Genomic DNA, 21,848 nt, shown 5'->3' with positions numbered 1-21,848 from the left:
ACGGACGGTCGTGCCTTAGTTTAAGGTTTAATGTCTTTGGGAAATAGTTAGGCAACTATTTCGTAATTACACTTAGTAATTATTTAGTAAATATTTTCCTTCCCAAGGATGGGGGTTTTAATACATGTACGTTTCTGTATCTCGGAACATATTATTAAGTCTCACTTAAAATATATTTTAATCCTTTCTCCAAAATATAAATATTTTTCTCAAAAATATTATATTTTATTTCACGTAATTTCTCCAAAATAATATTCTTGTTAAAAAATACACATTCATTAGTATTTTTCCGAGAAATGCGTAAGTTACGTTTAAAGATCGGGTGGTAATAATAATAATTACCGGTGTAACTTAAATAATTATTGTGAAGGCGTTCGTATTATTTTGGAATCGTTACTATTTGGTAATATTATTTTTACCCTAAAAATAATATTTGTATAGTTCACAAAATAATCATCAAAATTCACAAGTGTTGTTATGAAAATATATATATACTAAATATATTTATCAAGTTTTTATTTTGTAAAAATCCCACCTCCGACACTTAGAAATTTTGTAAATAAAAATCGTGGCGAAATCTATATTTTTGAAAACAAGTTAGAAATGTATTTCTAACACTTATGATGAAAATATTTCCAAGTGTTAGGTTTTTGGAAAAATTTCGCCAGAGTTTCCCCTGTAACTGGAGGTGGCCACGCTTTCAAGCGTATCATTTTCTTTTAAAATTCAAACCAATCAATTTTCTCGTTCAACAATAACAATATCCAACCATCAAATTAGTCAAAATGTATATAAATCGCAAAAATTACATGAACTTGTGGTTTGTCCAAATATATGTAGTAATTTCCATTACTTTTAGTGGATCTTTGCAATAATCTACTTGGTTTCTTGTGAATCCCGTTTTTAAAGAAAATATATTTTTACATCTTCTTGTAAAATTTTACAAAAATAGTTTTTTTTTTGTCGAAACTTAGTGTTACACAAGTGTTTACACACTTGTATATTTAAGATCCGGTTTTAAAAGTATGTTTTCTTTTGACACTTGGTCCTTTGAAAATACCATTTGTAGATCCGTAGATCTACTAGTTTAGAACACTATTTCATAGGAAAAATTGATTTTTACACAAGCTCATGTCTAATGTGTAGTGGTGTTTCATCATTTAACCCTTTTTCATACTTTACATATCCTATGTCATGTTTTATGAACATGACTAATCCGGGTTAGATGATGATCCGAGCTACCACAACATAGATCGGCACTAAATAATCACCACAAGACAAGTCTTACAAGTTTTACACAACATCATAATTTTTATCCAACATATTTGACATCTTAGTAAACTTTTAGTATGTCATCTTGTAAGTTCATAAATTTTAACCGACAAAGTTCATTTTAACCACTTTAGAATAGATCAAGAGGGCGTTTAGAGTCACTTACTACTAGCTCGAGGCTAGGGAAGAAACTAGATGAAAAATGAGTGGTTAAAGACAAACGAGAGAGGTCCTTGGCAATTCGTAAGCTCCACAATTCATGACTCACCTTGGTGCACCTAGGGATAAGCTTGGAACACTAGAACGAAAATTGAAAATTTGATGGTGGTAGTAAAGGGGTTCGGCCGAGCCTTGTTTAGAGGGAGGAAAAAGTGAGGATGTTGTAGTGAAATTATGAAGTTGATAGGTTTTCTTATAGTCCCACTAAACTCTTAATCCATTGGTTAAAATGTCATGGAAAGTACAAACACAAGATCAATTCATATTTTAAACACGATTGCATGGGGAAAGAAAGCTTATTCCATTCTTGTGGTTGAGAAGTCGTATGGTGGGGGGGGGGGGGGGCAAATAATGATCGATTTCATGCAATGGGGGAGTTAAGTGTAAGATCTCAAATGTGTAGTTATGTTCTAGTTAGATTAGTTAGGTCTTTTAATTAGGTAGTTAGTGTGTAAGATATTATAAAGGGTGTTAGAGTATTCGGAGACCCTAACTGGCTCAGAAAAAAGAAAAATAGAGTCATTGACAATATTTTTAGGTTCCGGGTAAGGTCCGGTCATACGGTTGGATATTACTCCGTTAAAGGGCTTAACAAAGCTTTAAAGTGTCGTTAATATTATTTTTAGTGACACAACTTATTCCCGACACTTTGGAAAGTGTCTAGTAATATTTTTCTCATGTTTTGGCACTTTATTAGTTAGCTAAATGCTGAATTTTTAATTAAAGTGCTGAATTTTGTACTTAGAGTACGTTTTAGGCACATCCGGTCACTGTAACTTATACCTAGTGACGCGGTTCTACAACCCTTGTATCCCTACACTCACTACTAGTGTAGTAACTATCTCTGGCTCATACAGGCCTTAGAGGCAGTGTCTGCCTGATGCTGGCTATATCAGCATGTTTAATAGGTTATCCGTTCATAGTGCTACTGTGCTTTTGTTCATCAAGGTTGTCACTAGAGTTCAGTATGTAAATCATGGAGTGACAGCAAATAAAGTATGATGCAAGCATGTACATGTATCAGTATTCAGGTAGCAGTTTATCCATAATTTCAATCAAGCACAGTAATTAAGCAGTAATTAATTATTAATTAAGTCGTACGGATACCTGGTTTAGTGAGGGTTGTCACATTCTCCCCCCGTTAGAAAAATTTCGTCCCGAAATTTTAAGTTCTGCTCCTAGATGCAGGGTTCTTGGGAAATAAGTGGGGGTATTTCTCTTTCATCCGGTCCTCACGCTCCCAGGTGTATTCAGGACCATGTCTGGCATTCCAACGAACCTTGACGAGCTTGACACTGCTCCGGCGGGTTTTGTTCACTTTCCAATCTGTAACCTCAACAGGTTCTTCAATAAAATGGAACGTGTCGTCAACATGAATCTCGTCTGTGGGAATGACAACAGTATCTTGAGTTGGACTTTTCTTCAAATTTGATACATGAAATGTATCGTGAACACCATTCAGTTCGGCAGGTAGATCCAACTTGTATGCTACTAACCCAACTCTTTCCAAGATTCTGAACGGACCAATATACCGCGGATTCAACTTTCCACGCTTCCCGAAGCGTGCCACACCCTTCCAGGGTGATACCTTCAACAAAACCATATCACCTACCTCAAACTCTAGAGGTTTCCTTCTTCGATCCGCATAACACTTTTGTCGATCACGAGCCGCCTTGATGCGATCTCGGATCTGTGCAATCTTATCTGTGGTTTCCTGGACCATATCAGGACCAACCAATTGCCTGTCACCTGCATCAGACCAAGAAAGCGGTGATCTGCACTTGCGGCCATATCGAGCTTCAAATGGCGCGACACCAATACTGGTGTGGTAGTTGTTGTTGTATGAAAATTCGACCAATGGCAAATGCTTATCCCAGCTACCGCCCAAATCCATAACACATGCTCTCAGCATATCTTCCAAAGTCTGTATAGTCCGTTCGCTTTGACCGTCGGTCTGTGGGTGAAATGCAGTGCTCAGATTCAGTTGTGAGCCAAAAGCTTCTTGGAAGGATTGCCAAATCCTTGATACGAACCTTCCGTCTCTATCAGAGATGATTGAGAGAGGTACTCCATGGCGCGTAACGATTTCTCTCATGTAAATTTCAGCCAACTTGCTCGTATTATCCTTCTCTCTGATAGGTAAGAAGTGCACAGACTTCGTTAATCGGTCCACTATTACCCAAATAGTGTCATGACCTCTTGGCGTTCTTGGCAACTTTGTAATAAAATCCATGGAGATTTGTTCCCATTTCCACTTGGGAATCTCAGGTTGTTGCAGAAGTCCCGAAGGCTTCTGGTATTCAGTCTTTACCTTAGCACACGTTAAACACTTGCTCACATAAACAGCAACATCGCCTTTCATCCTAGGCCACCAATAATAATCCTTAAGATCCTGGTACATCTTATCCGCTCCTGGGTGGATAGAGTACCGTGATTTGTGTGCCTCATCAAAAATAACTTTCCTCAAACCACCAAACAGAGGAACCCAAATCCTTTTCTCAAAACATAACGTTCCTTCCTCGTTTGGCACCAATTGCTTCTCCATCCCACGGAGATATTCTTCTTCAAGGTTTCTTTCCTTAACAGCTTCTTTCTGCGCGGCACGAATGCGCAGAGAAAGGTCTATTTGGATAATCGTCCAAGGACACAAGAGCTTTTAGTACCGGTTTATCCTCAACGTCTAATCAAATCAAAAAGTTTGAAAAGGTTTTTAAACTAAGAAAATAAAAACTAAGTGCTGAAAAATAAAATAAAAATAAAAACAGATAGACAAGATGAATCACTTGGATCCGACTCGTGTATTAGTATAACCTTTGATTATTTTCGCACTTTTGCACTTGTTTAAGAGATTATCTTAGTTATTGTAGTAGGCCCCTCTTTTGAAGGCGACGTTACCCTCAACCCAGTAGTTTGAGTCAGCAAGGATACAATCCTAAAGGGTTGGATTATTGGAAGATAATGAATTAAGTTATTAATGCAAATTATGGTAGGCCCCGCTTTTGGCGGTGACGTTACCCTCGACTAAGTAGTCTGAGTCAGCAGGGATACAGTCCTAAATAGCCGGGTTATAGTATTAATAGTAGTTAACTTATGAGGGGGTCAAAGAGTTTGGATCCCCTCCATCCGATACCTATGGGCATTGAAGGAGATCCTACTAAATTTGACCCAGGTCCCAAGCAGGACCTCTAAACGCTGAACAAGGGCAAGACCCTTACCAAACCGTTCCCTTAACCCCCGACCAGGTAGCTAACATACCTCCATATAGACCGTGGAGATATGAATGATGAAAATCTTTTATTTTATATAGACAGTAAAATAATGCCAAGACACCACGGACAAACGATAAGGAAAGATCACCTTCAACATAAGCAACTAGTTATTAAAGTCATTAATACAAAACCAAATAAAAATTGCAAAACATTAAAAATAAAAAGTATTATACTAAACACTTGTCTTCACCAAGTGATGTAAGAGACTTAGGCAAACATGGCCTTGATTGTCAAGAACTCTTACGATCAATCTTGGATCCCAAGACGACTCACACACTCTATGATGGACAATGGATGATGGTGGTGGATGATGGTGTTATTGTGGTGGTGGGTGGTGGATGAAGTGTGAGAGAGGTGGTGTGCCAAGGGATGAGTTGAAATGAAACCAAGCACTCCTATTTATAGGCTGAACAGAAGGATGGGCACGGCCCCGTGTCCGCTGGACACGCCCCCGTGCCCGTCTGACAATCTCTCTCTTCATTAATTGTAATTCGCAATTACAATTAATGCGCCTGCTGTACTTTCGCCACGCCCCCATGTTCACTGGACACGGCCCCGTGGTGGGCAATAGAAGCTTCTACTGGTTTGTCTTTTCTGCTGCTTCTTGGGCACGGCCCCGTGCTGGCTGAGCACGGGGCGTGTTCAGTCTTCTGCCTTCTCTATTTTGCTTGGGAGGATGCCGTTGAGGGGTCGGGCAGTCCACTTATGTTCCTTTTCTTGTATTTATGTTAGATTTAGCTGTCTTTTTGCTTCTTTTGTGAATTTGAGCTCATTTAATCCTGAAAATACAAAAGGAAGACAAAAACACTCTTTTTCCAACATTAGTGCTAAAAAAGGGTTAGTTTTATGCCTCATTTGATGTAATTTATATGTTGCATTTTACACACATCACTGGGTAATTCGTCAACCCAGCCTCTTCTTTTTCCCCCAATCGTGCTTTGATACCGTCAACAATGCTCTTGTTAACGGCTTCCACTTGACCATTTCCCTGCGGGTGAGCAACCGAGGAGAAGGTATGCTCGATGTGTAACTCTTTGAACCATCGTTGGAGGTCTTCTGTAGCAAAATTTGTCCCATTATCGGTGACAATTCTTAGTGGTAGCCCGAAGCGACATATGATCTGCTCCCATATGAACCTTCTAACGATGGTGGATGTGGTTGACGCGAGTGCTTTTGCTTCGACCCATTTTGTGAAATAGTCAACTGCGACTATTATGAATTTGACTGCGCCTGGGGCTTCTGGGAAGGGGCCAACCATATCTGTTCCCCATTGATGAAAAGGCCATGTCGTTGTTACTGGGACCAGTTCGTTTTTGGGGCACATCGTTTTTGGTGCGTGCCTCTGGCAGCCGCTGCATTTTCTCAAAATCTTCACCGCATCTAGGTGCATTACAGGCCAGTAGTACCCGGCATTCATCACTTTTTCTACCACCATTCTTGGTCCGGCATGTATGCCGCAGATTCCCTCATGTACTTCTCTGATCAAGTAGCTCGCGTCTTCTGGGTCAACGCATCTCAATAACGGCCCGAGGTATGATTTTCGGTATAGAATTCCGTCAACCATCTGGTAGTGCTCGGCTTTATACTGATCTTTCCTTGCCTCAGCTTTGTTTTCCGGTAGTATCCCAGATTGAAGGTAGATGATTATCGGAGTCATCCATGACGTTGTTCCCGTCTGAATGACGCTTACTTCTCTTAGTGGTACCGATGGGTTGCTCAAAGCTTCTATGCGCACATCCTTGGCTAAGTGCTGGAAACTTGTGGATGCGAGTTTACTCAGCGCGTCTGCTGGTTTATTCTCGCTCCTGTTGATGTGGTGCACTTTGTAAGAGTAGAAGTTTTGCAGCAATGTTTTTGCTTGGTTTAGGTAGAGCGCCATCACTTCTCCTTTGGCATCATACTGTGCCCATTGATTTGTCCGGCCACTAACATTGAGTCCACATGCGCCTCAATGTGTCTTACTCCCATCTTGATTGCCAATCGCAAACCGGCGAGGATGGCTTCATATTCAGCTTCGTTATTCGTGCTTTTGAAGACTAGTTTTATGGTGTACGTGAATTCATGTTTGTCAGGGCTTACCAGCCTAAGCCCTGCGCCTGCACCGTCTTCATTAGACGCGCCGTCTGTGTATACTAGCCATGGTTCTTCTGTTTGCTGCCTTTCAGCTTTCTCCATTGCCTTACACTCACTACTAGAAAACTTGGCAATTGCCACCATAATTTGCCACAGAAAAAATATGGTTGCAAAATTAGCAACCGTTTTCTCACCGAAATCCTATTGGTAGCAAATTCTATGACTCGGTCACAAAACGATAGCAAATTTTGCAATCGTTTATTTTCGGTGGCAATAAGGTGATAAATATATGTAAATTATAAAGTTTGGTGGAAGTTGCGACCGCTTTGAGTCCACTTGGTTTTCGGTCGCCTTAGCGGTAAAGTGTAAGCGGGAAATATTGATTTTTTCAGCGCCTCTCTTTGATTTTCCCCAAAATTAATCGGACTCAGCCATTCAATCGCTCCAAAACCTAATCTCCCTCAATTGAACCATCTACATCCTCTGCTCCAACATCACTGCCAACGATCTGGTGATTCAAGCGCCTCAATTTCTCGAAACCCTAACCATCCTCAATCGCTCCAAAACCCTAATCGCCCCCAAATGTAACAGTCGTTTCACTTAAACAACATCATCATCATCATTTGATTATGGTGATTTTAGACTTGGAATTGTGACATTGCTATGGACGTGATCTAAGGTGAGTAAAACCCATAATTATCTTGTTCTCCATGTACAAGCACCAAAGTATGTACAATTAGACAGTTCACCCTCATTTTAGAATGTTCATAGTTGAGAATTTTTCTTCATCGTTCATATGTTCAAGTTTAAGGGTGTGATTTTGCTCATCATTCTCACATTTGCATCATTTATATTCTAAATGAACATTAATTTCATCTTTTTAGCTAGTTGTTATTGTGTACCAGTCAACCAGTCAAGAACGATTTCATGAGTTTGCTTAACCGGGCTTAGTCAGGTATCTACTTGTCTTACGGTCTGACCCACATGAGCCTGTCACTAGTTTGAACTTTGAAGATCTTTTGAACCTATTATTCTTCAAGTCTTACAATATCCATCACTGAAGTAAGGTGTAATGTTAGTTAACCTAATTAGTTAACTAGTTCATGTTACATCGCTACTAAGCTAGTTTCTGTGTCTATTGTTATATGTTACATGCATATTTGTAATTTAACTAGCCTTTCTTTTATTTTCAGGGATATAAAGGAGATAAGGAGAATTTGGATAGATGTGAATAGGTGCACACCATTTTTCCCTTATATCATTGACCAACCAAACTCAATCATATAATTTTGTGTTCTCTTTTGGAATTTAGGTTTTCACATCTTAGTAAGAGCCTATGCTATGTGTTTTTGTCAGTAGAACAGAACAGGCAAGTTATATTTTTACTCTAATGGTGAAGTTAATCATATCAGTGATGATTTAATTGTTTGTTACTGAAGTCATGTCTATCAGGATCAAATACCCCCTTTTTCAACCAAGGTTGCCATCTGTTATATTGAATCTTTTTTAGATGCTCATATTTCATATTTTTTTTGCAAATATAAGCCCGGAGCTTGTTGCTGCAGATCTTTAGGACAAGTATATAAAGGTTAGTTAATTTGTGGTTGTGAAATGAAGTAGTTATTTTCTTTATTTCTGTCATTTTGCTGGTTGGAATTAAGAAGATTTATACGGTAGACCTAGCAAACGGGTTGGGCTGGGTCGGGTCATGGGTCAAAACGGGTTCGGTTCGGAACGGGTTCGGTTCGGAACGGGTTCGGGTCAGAACAGGTTCGGGTCGGAACGGGTTCGGGTCAGAACGGGTTCGGGTCGGAACGAGTTTCGGGTCGGGTTGGTTAAAAATGTTTTTTAAAGAGATTGTACATCAAGGGGCAATTTTGTTCGGTTCGAAATGGTACTGGTCGAAACAGTACGGGTTGAAACGGTTCGGTATGATCTTCGACCTGAGATGGTACATCGCAAGCTAAATTGGACCAGGGTGTTATTCTTCTTGTATAAGTGCTTTTGTCAAAGTTTGTTGCTGCATTAATTCCTTTGAATTCTATGGCTAATAAGCATGAGCAGCCTCCTCTTCAGTTCCTGAAAAGAAAAACTTTTACGTCTGATTATTTATTGATTTCTTTTTTCTAGCATGTAAATCTTATTTTTTTTTTGGTCTTAAAAGGTATTATAAGTTCTCTTAAACTCTACATGGCTTTTGTATCAAGAGCAGTAGCTACATGGAGAATCTAAGCTAACAAATTAGTCTTTTTCTTTGATTTCTAGCTCCTAAATTCATCGTTCTGCGAAACTTATGTGATAGTGTGTATTTTGCGTTTTTTCAGGCTTGGTTCAGTTATGTGTATGGGAGCAATGGCGGGTGACAATATTCTTACACTATTTTCGGTATAAACTTCCGCTGGTCGTTATAAACTTTTGACTGATTTGCTTCATCATGTTTGACCGATTATTAAACTTTTCTTTTGCAGATAAAATATAGTGAAGGAGTAAGTGGTTTGATACTTGTTTCCCCTATATGCAGAGCAACTTCTTGGAATGAATGGTTTTACAAATTAGAATAAGGTTAGTTCTTTCATTTTTTTTTTGTTTTCAGCTTAGTTATCACTTTTTTGAGCATTTAGAAAATGTTGAAACAAATCTATGATTTTGTAAACATATTCTTGATCTGGTTATGAACGGTCACAATGATCTAACCAAAGTTTTTATTCATAGTTCATGTCGAAATTGCTTCAATATTGCGGTATGTGTGACATGCTAAAGGAGTTATTGATTCACAGATGCTTCAGTAAGGTATATATTATTCCAACTTCTTACCTTTATAATACTTTCCCATACTCTAATTGGCCTACCTAATTCACTATATAATTTTGATCACAAAATTTCTATGGGTTAAATCAGGCTGTCTCTGGTAGTCTAGAAGTCCCAGAATCAGAAATCGTTCGAGCATGCAGGAAGGTTAGTTGCGAATTTGCGATATTACCTTAATTGCTCTTGGACATCTAATTTAGCTTCGATGACTAATAATAACAGGACATATGACTTTCAAAAAAATTAACTACGCCAATTATAAAGTTTTTAGTTTATAATTGCCGGTCCCAAGCCCGGATAAAGGAGGAGGGTTTTGTTACTATTTGAAAATGATAATTTTGCAAAAGGACCACCACTTCGTAGTTCGATTAGGGCCTCCGAAAACGTAGGAACGACATTGTTTAGGAATCAAAGCAAGTTCAATTTATTTTTTACTATTTCAAAATGTTATTAATATATAAAGAATTTCCCACTCCAAATACTTATGAACCGTCCTATATGCAAACTTACATTAACTGTGAATTAACTTAAACTTGCGCCGGAAGCGCCTGTAATAATACTAGTTTCGTTAATTATGACTTTTTGATTTTATTCAATGGTTGTTGGTTGTTTTGTAGATTGAAAAGTTGAAATTGGTTATCAAGGAGTTCTTTAAGGAAAAGGATGAGGAAAAAGAAGGATTAAATGGAATTATTGTTGGGTTGTTTGTTGTAAATGAAAGATAAGGTGGATAAAGATACCATGCTCAATAGGATGTCATAAGTTGAAGCGATCACGGTTCGAAAATATACTATAACACTTGGTTTTGAATGTTTTGATGTTTATTGTATTAGGATGGTTTTGAAACAGAGATGTTCTATATACATTTTTGGGTTTTGTAATTTTATTGAGTGTTTTATATAATTGTAATTTTATTGAAATGTGAAAATGAGAAATTTGTATGGTGTGTTTGAAAATAATCAATGGAAGTGGTTGCTAAATGGTAGCATATGTTTAATGCTACTGGCTAAATAGTTGCAACTAATTTTCAATGAAAGTGGTGGCTAAATGGTGACAATATGGATGGGCTAAATGGTACCAAATTGGTGGCAAAAATTCAATGAAAGAGGTGGCTAAATAGTAGCAAAATGGTGGCAAAAAATTCGTCACAACGCGGTAGCAAAAAGACCTGGTAGTGTAGTGAACAAGTTGCGGTCGCAAATAATTTTGACGGTTTTTGTGGTGGCAAAAATTTGGTAGCAAAATATAAAAGTGGTGGCTATTTGGTGGCAATAGAGCAATTGACACGGGTGTTTTTGCCACCGCATATTCGGTTTCAAAATGGTGGCAACAAGGCAAATGTGACTGTTTTGCAACCATAAGTGCGGTGGCAAAAGCTCTATTTTCTAGTAGTGACTCCCGATCTTTGTCGTCAGGTACTTCTGTCATGAAATCGGCCAGCACCTGGCCCTTGATTGCTGGTCTTGGCCTGAAAACCACATTATGGCCTCCCATTTCTATTGCCCACTTTGCTAATCTTCCAGAAATTTCTGGCCTTGCGAGGATGTTGCTGATGTTGTAATTTGTTAATACGTGGATGACGTAGTTGGCAAAGTACCTGCGCAGCCGTCTTGATGCATGGATTAGTGCTAGCACGAGTTTTTCCATTATGGCGTATCGAGTTTCTGGGTCAGTCGGATGCTGATAAATACAATACCAAGGGTTCTCCTTTGACTGGTGCAGTCAATGTTGGCAATCTGATGAGGCAATCTTTCATCTCGCGGAATGCGCTCTCGGCTTCCGAAATCCATTGAAACAGGCTTTTCTTCATGCGGTTACGGAGTGTCTTGATAAATGGGAAAGATTTAGCTGCGTGATTGGCTAGGAAACGGTTGAGTGCTGCCAACCGTCCTGCCAACTTCTGCATTTCTTTGATAGTTGATAGTGAAGGCATTCTCTCGATTGCTTGCACCTTCTCTGGGTTTACTTTAAAACCATCTTTTGTGACAATGAAACCCAGGAACTTTCCTTCTTCCATGCCGAACGAACATTTCGCTGGGTTTAGCTTAATACTTACTCCACGTAGTGTATCGAATGTCTTTTGAATATTTACCAGCATCATACTTTCCTCTTTACTCATAATGACTAAGTCGTCCATATACACTTCGATGTATTTGCCGATGGTAACACTAAACGTTTCATTCATCAATCTCTGATAGGTCGCCCCTGCATTCTTTAGGCCGAAAGGCATTTTGGTGTAGCAGTACAGCCCTGTCGGCGTGCGGAATGCGGTTTTATCTTCATCTTGGACGGCCATCTGAACCTGGTGGTACCCCTTGTAGCAGTCAAGGAAGCACTTCCATCTGAATGTTGCTAGCGAATCAATCTTTTCATCGATATCTGGTAAGGCGTAACAGTCGCGTGGGCATGCCTTGTTCAGATCCTTGTAATCTACGCACATTCTCCAACCACCATTCTGTTTCTGTACCATTACAGGGCTCGCCACCCAAGTTTGGTATCGGACTTCTCTGATGATGCCAGCATTCAACACTTCCATGACTTGCTCTTGCATAGCATCGTGTTTTATGTCTCCCAAGTGACGTTTGGCGTGTACCACAGGTTTTGCACTTTCTGAGACATTCAAACGGTGTTCTGCTATGTGCCGTGGGACACCCACCATGTCAGCTGGTGTCCAGGCGAAGACATCCATGTTTTCAAACAACAACTTTTTAAGCGCCGCGCGCGTAAGATCGGACATTGCGGGGCCCAAGGTAACTGTTTGTTCTGGGTATGCGCTGTTTAACACCCATTTTTCTGCTTCCGTGTGTGGTGCTGGTTTGCTTGCCTTTGCTGGTCGGACTTCATCTGTTGCTAAGACTTCTTTGCTTGCGTATATTATTGCTATCCCTGGTTTTGTTGGGAATCCCACGGCTGAATGTGGTCCGGAGCAGATCATACTGAAATCTCCTTGAGACTCTCTTCCCAGGAGGATATCGTGTCTTGAATGTGCGGGCAATACCATGAACGTGACTTCTTCTGTTCTTGAATTTCTTCCATCTGAGAGTAGCACCGGGAATGATATCTGGCCGAGGGGAAAAACGGCTTCATTGCAGAAACCAGTTAGTGGGTAGTCAACTGGTTCCAAGCGCGCCTTGTCCTCTTGGTCGAATTGATTAAAACATTGCTCGTATATGATGTCCGCGGTGCTCCCTGGATCGATGAAAATATAGTCGGTTTGGTAGTGACCGATTACACCAGATATGACTATGGGTCTTCTTTCTCTTGGACCTCCTCTTACAACTGGGAAAACAACTTGTCTCTCGCGCCATGAGTCATCTTGTGTGCGCTTGTTATAATTTTTCCATGGCCTTCGTGGCCCTCCTTGAACCATGTGGGTTTCTAATTTCTGGAGTTTTTTGTTATCTGGCCCTTCTTCTCTTCTTTGAATCTGGCGGTAGTCGCACTTTCCACCTTTTATCAGATGAGTGAGCTTTCCATCCCTCAAGGCCCTTTCTATTTCTTGCTTTAAGCTGAAGCAGTCGTCAGTTAAGTGGCCTGTGTCTTTATGGAATTCATAGAAAAGATTTGGGTCTTGACCCCTCTTGTTTCGCATTTGTAGGGGTGGTTTAAACTGGCGGTTCGCGGTGGACAAGACCTCGGAAGGGGCCTTTGTTAGGTGTGTCCACTGTTTTTCTCTGTTTTCTCTTTTTACTTCTTTTCGATGGGCTATCTGATTGATTGTATGGCGTGCGTCTTCTTTTGCTGGGCTTCTTTTTCTATGACCGGATGCTTTCCATGGTTGGCTTCTGCCCTTTTTGTTGTGCCGATCGTTATGGTTATACCCGCGTTGACGATGGTCATCACCGGTCAACTGTTTGTCTGTTTGCGCGATGGTCTTTGCTGCTTCAATGAAGGTTTCCCAATCTCTGGGTCCTCCATCCCTTCCTTTTACTCGTTTGATTAGATCATCACATTTCACTGCCCTCATGAAATGCGCGCGCATCATCTTCTCACCTACGTCTCCAATTTCCAGACATTCTTTGTTGTATCTGGTAATAAAATCTTCTACGCTTTTATGGTCCTTTCGCCATATGTTCAAACAATCAGCCGGATCTCTGGTGTGCCTGCGCTGCTGGGAAAAGTGCGCGAGGAACTTGTCTCGAAAGTGGATCCATGATTTGATCTTTCCTGCTGGTAGGCTGTCAAACCAAATGCGCGCTGCACCGACGAAGGTTTGAGCGAAGAGATGGCATGAAGTTGGTAAATTCCATCCGCCTGTTGCTCCTGCGCCATTAAAAACTTGGAGGTGATCATCTGGGTCTGTCAAGCCGTTGTATTTGCCCACGTTGTGTGGAAGTTTCGTTTTGTCAATAGCGGCTGTGGCAATCTCTTTGATGAATTTTGAATTTTCAGCCATGTCGTCTGGACGATAGCTCAAAGTGTAATCATGCTCTGCTTTTGGGTTGTAACTTGCGCGCTTGTGGGGTTTGTATGCCTCAAGCTCTGGCGGCAATCTGCTGAACACTGTGCTTTCTTTGTATGTCTCGTCATCTTCTTCTTTATAACTATCAAACTCGTCATTTATGTTGCGCGGACCTAAACGACTTTGTATTGGTTTCCTTGGTGGGTGAGAATATTGCACATAATTGCTTTCCGTCTCGCCGTAAGTGTCGCATGTGTCATGCGCGCTTGGCTTTCTGATGTTTGGCGCAGGTCTTTTCTCTGGACGCAAGTTCCATGCATTAATCTGCTGAGTTGTGTGCGTGCTCAGAGACCTTTGTGGTGGGGTAACGAATGCGAACTGGTTGGCTTATGCTTGAAGCAAAGCTTGTTGCGCGCTAAGTTGTGTGTAAACGAGATTTAGAGACGCCATCTGTTCGGCATACCAGGAAGCCAGAGTTTTTCCTTCGGGTAGCCCTAGGAGTGCAGAGAAGTTCAGTTATGCCTGTTCCGATGGAGCTGAAGGGCCAGCTCCATGGCTTGGTGTTTGCACTGGTGGGGGTGTTTGTTGCACTATCCCAGATGAAGGTTGGAAAGTGGCTCCATTTGTAGTTTGGGTGATGATCCTAGGTGGAGGTTGGAAAGTGGGTCCAATTGTGGTTTGGCTAACAACCCTGGATGCACTTCCAAAGATACTAGGAAAATCGTTGTTCATTTGCCCTTCTTGGATGATTTCGTTCCTTTGGCCCCTTTGGACGTGCGCGGTGTCCGAAATGAGCTCAAAAGAAGAAACTTCTCCATCCACCTGGTGGGAAGGGTTTGTTTCTGCCATTTCAAAGAGTTTTTCGAAGAGAAACGAGATGAGGGTGGTTTTGCAATAATGCGGTGGGCGCCAATGATGAAACACAGGTTAACACTAAGGTTAATCTGCGGGATTGTCTCTTCTGTGGGTTCAATCTCTTTCTCTACTCGTGAAAAGGCTATGATCCTGCAAACAGCAACACCGTTAGTCTCGTTAAGAGGGGAATATCGGGGTTTCCCTCTTAACCAGGCTCCGGCGTGAGAATAAGTACTGTTCTGAAAGGAATAAAACAGTGTGTGTTGAGTTGTGAGAGTATGGAGGGTGAGATGATTCAACCTGAATGATGAAGGGTCCTATTTATAGCCGGGCGATGAAAGAGGGAGGAGCAGCGTTACCAGCTGTTACAGGGCGCCAGCTGTCCGACCAAGGGGAATATCTTCTTGGTCTCCTCTACGGCGGTCAGGGTAGTGGTACACGTGGCGCGCCTGCATTTGCTTATGCTGGAAATGTCGTACTGCTGATGTCAGTCCTGCTCCTTGATTTGTTACAGGCCTACATGGCGCTTGATGAGTGGTGACACGTTTTTCCTTTTTGTCGGAGGGAGCATCTTCGGTGCCACGTTGCCACATTCCAGAAGCTTCTAGAAGCTTCTGGATTCGCTTGCTGATGTGTGCGCCTTGTAGGATGGAAAAGTGGTGTGGTCCTTGCCATGTAGGCAAGGATTTGGGACCATACCTCTTCACATGAGAATCCCCATAAAAGAAGCATACAAATGCACAATGAGGCCGAAACGAAAGACCATGAAACAAGGCCCGTGATTCTGTGAATGCCGAATCAAAGGAACACCAAAACAAACCTATAGAAAACATGAAACCAATTCAGATTCCCAAAAGCCTTCAAAAACATAGTGGTGTTCAACTGTTCATTGTTCAGATTTTGTTCCCAAAAAAATAAAAATAAATTGAACCAAAACTTATAAAACAAAACTGGATTACTTCATCAGTTTTTGTGGTCGAAACCTGTAGGATTAATCTTGACGTTTCCGGTTCGGGTCATGGATACGGGTCGGAAATGGAGCTTCGTAGGTCAAATGGATTGGATAATTTTAGTTAATTAATCACATGTTTTTATTGTTTTAAATAGAACATGGTAAGTGTTTGTTAGTTGAGTCAAGTAATGGAGAAGTGGTCATAGTTAGTTAGGTTTTCCTTTATTTACGTTTGCATGAGTTGTATATATATTAAAACTTTGAGAATGAATAAAGTGTGGGTTTTAAGCACTAAAAACAAATCTCTATTATTGAGTTTATCTTTGTGTCTTTGTGTGTGATTGAAGCTTGAAATACCAAATGTTGGTTCAGGCACAAGAAAACACACAAAACACTTAATTTTACGTACTCTTTCTGTTGTATCTCTCACTAATGAAGATGATTACAAGGGGTGAATAAAAACATAAAATACTAGACCTATTTATAAAGCAAACAAATAAATTAAACACATGCTAAATAAATCACGTTCTCCTTCTTTTTAGCTACACTCCAACGTCACTTCCCATGCAATTCGGTTAACAAAGACCATTTCTTCAGCCCATTTAGACCCAATCTACTACTTACCCGAATTCATATCTCGACCCATATTCACTTCATGACCCGACTTGACCCGTACTTGACCCAAACCATCAAGATTACCCAACAAAACCAAATTGGACTTTCGGTTTTAGAAATATGAAATTTGGTTTGAACCGAATAAGTCGAATGAACATAATATCAAATAATGGTTATTTGAGTTTTGTCATTTAACCCAGTCCAGTTATGACTTTAGCTTAACCCAGTCCAATATCAAATATCGATTAAACTTTTTATAATAATATGAAATTTTAATAAAAAATTCTTCGGTCTATTTGGTCGAAAGCTAAACTGTGACACCTGTGTCACTTCAACCATCAAACAAACGCCAAACCAATGAAATATTGTATTTCATACTTTGGACTTGTATAAATATGTGTATCGTTTGCACATATCAACTCTTGTTCGATTTCAAGCTCTAAATCGCTTTCTGGAAGGTTATACACGCACTGATGCGTAAATATAATCAGTTTAATGCAATGAACACTCCGTAATAATGAAATAGGCTTAACATACCTTAAATAACCTTTACATAACTTAGAAATAAGTTTTGAAGGCTTTGGTATGGCAAAATCAAGTTAAATCGCTTACAGGGACTAAAGTTGACAAACTGCGAAAGTATGCCAATTTGAACTGTAACAGACATTCCGGAACATGACCATAAGTTAAACATACCATAAATATCCTTTACATAGCTTAGAAATAGGCTTTGAGGGGTTTGGTATGCTAAAACAAACTTTTGGATCATTCAGGGGCTAAAAGTGTCAAAAAGTGCACAAGTTTGCACTTTCGCGCATAACTTACGTTCTGAATACATCCGGACATCCAAAAATTTATGTAAGCATCCTAATATTATGCCTTAGTGTTTGGCATGAGAAAAATCCATTCGTCGCACAATTTTGGATCATTTTTCGCGCTTATGCGCATTCCGTCGTAATTAACCGAACATCGGAATCGTACGGCCAAACGAACCAACATCCGACATATTTTTGAGCATGTTTCATGTCCACAATGTTTAGGCATCATTTTAGGGCCTTAAAGTTGGCTTTACGGGCCTTAGAAGTGTCGGAAATGGCTTAAATACGCAACAGGGACCAAAACTGCCATTTCTGAAAGTATGTGCAGATCAGACAGGCCCAGGCGGCCCGCCTGAGTTTTGTCTAATCCTGATGCGGGCCGCATGGCCCCTTTAGTAACAGAAACTTTGTTTTCTGGATAAGATTGGCCTTTCAAACATCCCAAAGGGCAATGCCCTTTCACCATCTGAAGAGTTAGGGTCAATTTGAGCCACCACAACTTTGCGACAAGTGTACGCATAAGATCGTGGCACGATATTCAAGAAACGATCCTAACGGCTTTACTTTTCCTATAAATACCCCCCCCCCCTTTTTGGTTAAAACCCACAAAAATCTGATCTAAAGCTCTAAGTTAGAACCTTTGTTTCATACCTGAGCCATTTTGATCTAGATTAGCATTCGGGGACCCTTCGTAAGTGTTCTTTCGTTCTTTTAATCGTTTTCTAGTGCTAAAGTCAAACTTTGTTTGACTTTCTGCGTTGGCCAGCTTATGGTCAACACGAAGTTCATTGGAACTTCATAACGTGAGCGTGATCACGATGGTTATAGTCCATGGCGACTATACCTACTGATTACCACGTTATCTAGGCTCAGTGACGAGTCGTAGTTTCGGCCAAAATGCGCATTCTTGCGTATTTTGTAACCAAACTACTCGTGAGCATCAAAGCCGTTTGTTTTGATGCCAAACCTATTTTTCTAAACTTAGTTAAGCATGTTCTAACATGCTTAGCTCGTCACTTTTAGTTTAGTGCATATATAGGGCCGTAAGGTAAGCGATCTAAACTATCGCTTATACTTTCGAACCCGACCCATTTGGTCGATCTTTAGGATCCGACCAAACACATTAGGTGACATAGCTGTAACCTTCCGAGGTTATACCTTGTGGTCGCGATGTTAGGCGTTCCAAACGCGTTCTACGCGAACGACGCGTTAAGGTAGCATAAGCTACCTAAACGGGTCGTAATGGGTCGTAAGCACTTAGGTTAGGTTTCATTTTAGTATGTAGGCTTTGTTAAACCATATTACACGAGTCTCCATACTCGTTTGGTTTACGAACCCGCATACTATCCGATCCTTCCGATTTTGGTCCGGTATATTAATATAGCTACCTATTAGGTGCCGTTTGATATCCCATGATCTCTAGCATTGTGTGATTATTACACAAGGAATTCAAAGCAATCTCAGGTGAGTACATTGAACCCCTCTTTTACTGTTTTCCAAACTGTTTTGGGGTGAAACACATGTGCCTACTTGTTACTTTCATGCTTTCCCGTTTTCACATTCATATACTTGCTATGTTCATTAGTACATTTATAGTACATGATTTCATTACATTTCATGCTATGTATGCCCATTATGTGCATACTTAGTACATTGTTTCACATCTCATTTTCATGCTATTTATGCCTATTGTGTGCATACTTAGTACAAACTGTTTACATCACATGCCTTCATTTTGGTATAACATTTGGTTTGTTTAACATGGAACAATACATTCATTAACATTAGCTACGCCGTTCGTTAGTAGGTAGTGGTACCATAGGAATTGACAACTCCCGTTCCTGAAATCCTGGGTTTGTTTGGATTGGAAGGAATGACCGAATTCGATATACATAACTTAGATAAACCTTTAATTTAGTTAAGGGTTTATCGCCACAGTCTCAAGGCTTGGATGTATGCATATTTCACAATACCGCACAAATGTTAATATCAGTAGAGCATGCATTGTTCCACAAAACATAACGTTGATTTAAACCATGTTTTACTTCAACACCTTGTTTTGTGCATTTTACATATGGTTTAGTTGATACATCTCACTTACCATACAAGATATATTTTGGGTACACGTTACATGATCTACATTAAACATAAACATTTTGACATTGATATACACATTTGGTGGTTTACATTGAACATAGACATTTCGATATGGTTTACACAATAACACTTGACAATTGATTTATACATGAACAATTTACTCGGTGGTTGGTTTGGGTAAATGGTTGGAGTAACGTGGCGTATGTAATATGATACGAACATGGTGGATACGCCGCTGGTACTTCCTATATATAAATGCTTGTATGGTGTAACATATCGTAGCGTTATTTAAATCATTTCAATTTGAGACATATAACATTTTATACAAATAACACACTTTTCACGAAGCATTGATTTACAAACGACTTATCTTATACAAACTCGTTTTACATGGTTATCCATTTAACCATACAGTGTTCTCTTATTTATACATATCATCTGATCTTATCGCTTTTCAAATGATTTACAAGACAAAGCAAATTACAAGGTTCATGACTAAACATTTTCTCAACATAAGTCATGAATTCCGTTTTCACAAAACCAATGTATCTCACAGGCATTTTTATGCTGACGTACCTATTTTCACATGTGTTTTCAGGAGATGATGCATAGGATTTATCAAGATATACTTAGGCGGACCTGTGCCTTAGTGACTTAAAACGAGACAAGAACTAGTTAATTTATGTTATGTACTCTTTGGTTCTTGTTTAAACAATGTATACTTTCATATTTGATTAATAAAATGAAACTTCAATTGCCATGGATTTGAAACAATTAATTCTGTTACAACACTCCCCGACATTTCCGCCACGTTTTGTATGTTCTACGTGGTCGGGGTATGACAGAAAAGTTGGTATCAGAGCCAATGGTTATAGGAAATTGGGTTATTAGTAATGCTTTGACCTAGACTATAACCTTCCTAGGACCCTAACACAAGTTTTCTTGTGTTTAGTTTTAAAACAATACCGTCACTTATTCTTAGGTGACAACCACAATAATAACATAAATTTCTATCCCGCTTTGAAAACTAATCATCTGTTCTAGGATGATTTATTATATGGTTTTGAACCCTTTAAGTTTTCAAAATCCCGTCAAAGTTGGTCTAAATAATGTGAACACGTGCAATCTGGAAGAGTGGATGCCTGTACTCTGAGTTTTCTGTCTAAGGCTAGAGTGTTCGTACAAATCCACATAATCGGACCAGTCACTCTTACCTGGGAACTCTTGGGGTGAGTGTCCACTTATAGGCGAGCATGTCTTCGCGATACATTATTTTTGACCTATTTACTTTGATTAATCACCAGGGTCGTTTGTTGCTTTGTAGTAACAAACAAATGACCACTATCCTTGCTTTCATCAGATTTGTTTCATCTCATTCTTTTCGTCTAATTCTCTCACTCGTTTCCTCTCATGTTTCCTCTTTTAGAATGTCTCCTCGACGCGACAATCAAATAGCAAATGTCGAACTGGCGGAAATCATCGCACAGCAAATGGCTGTTGCCTTCCCAAATCTTTATGCTCAAATAACTCAAGCCATCAACAACAACAATGCTCCATGCAATTTCAAGAATTTTAACTCAGCTAAACCGCTCAAGTTTAATGGTTCTGAGGGAGCAACTGGGCTTCTTCAATGGTTCGAGAGCATTGAGAATACTTTCCGTCACGTTCAGTGTCCTGAAAATCGCAAGGTCGAGTTTTCTTCGAGTGTGTTTCAGAAGAGGGCTCTTACGTGGTGGAACGGGGTTATGAGAGACCGCGGTGCTGAGGTTGCATTAGCACAGACTTGGGCCGAGCTTAGGGCTCTTATGATGAAGGAATTCTGTCCTCGTCATGAACTTAGGGCTTTGAAAAGGGAATTCGACGATCTTAAGCAAGACAGCGGTGAACATCGAGCCTACACTGATCGATATGAGGAGCTGAGCCTGTTGTGTCCTACCATGGTTACGCCTTTGGATAAGGCGATCGAGAAATACATTGATGGTCTCCCTGACTCAGTTCAGGACATTGTTACTGGTAGTAACCCCACTACGGTTAGGCAGGCCATTGAGCTATCTGCAACCTTTACTGAATCGCAGATCAGAAAGCATAAACTTTTTCGAAAGGGTGACAAGAAGCCAATCGAGGAATTAAAGACCATGGATGAACAGACTGGATCCCCTGAGAAGTCTAAGAAGCGTAAGGCTTCGCAGAATTGTGCGATTGCTGCTCAACCCAACCAAAACACCCACAACCAACCAACTCAACCTCCTGCAAAGAAACCTTATGCCGGTACTGCACCGATATGCGACAAATGTAATGCACACCACTTAGCTCACCTACAGTGTCGTTTATGTGCATCATGTGGGCGACTCGGTCACCTGGCAAATGTTTGTCGATTTACCCCAAACCAAGGTGGTCCAAACCAACCTCAAGTAAATCCTGCTCAAGCTTGTCTTCCACTAGGTCCTTGCTTCAACTGTGACGAAATG

General features: G+C 40.2%; 1 long non-coding RNA gene across 5 annotated transcripts; it reads left to right on the top strand.

The window, feature by feature from the left end:
* Positions 1-7,163: 7,163 nt before the first annotated feature.
* Positions 7,164-10,561, top strand: LOC110939952. Of its 5 annotated transcripts, none has more exons than XR_004894142.1 (10): positions 7,164-7,512; positions 7,739-7,788; positions 8,027-8,068; positions 8,146-8,312; positions 8,399-8,421; positions 9,158-9,218; positions 9,302-9,395; positions 9,546-9,623; positions 9,732-9,788; positions 10,259-10,561. It is a non-coding gene; the product is annotated as an uncharacterized LOC110939952 (long non-coding RNA). The 5 variants fall into 5 exon arrangements; XR_002592655.2 differs by having other exon boundaries at positions 7,718-7,788; XR_004894141.1 differs by lacking the exon at positions 7,739-7,788.
* Positions 10,562-21,848: the final 11,287 nt, after the last annotated feature.

Source organism: Helianthus annuus, chromosome 5, assembly GCF_002127325.2.
Source record: "Helianthus annuus cultivar XRQ/B chromosome 5, HanXRQr2.0-SUNRISE, whole genome shotgun sequence".
NCBI classification, from domain to species: domain Eukaryota; kingdom Viridiplantae; phylum Streptophyta; class Magnoliopsida; order Asterales; family Asteraceae; genus Helianthus; species Helianthus annuus.
Note: the sequence above shows the minus strand (reverse complement) of the source record. Positions and strands in the feature narration are given on the sequence as shown.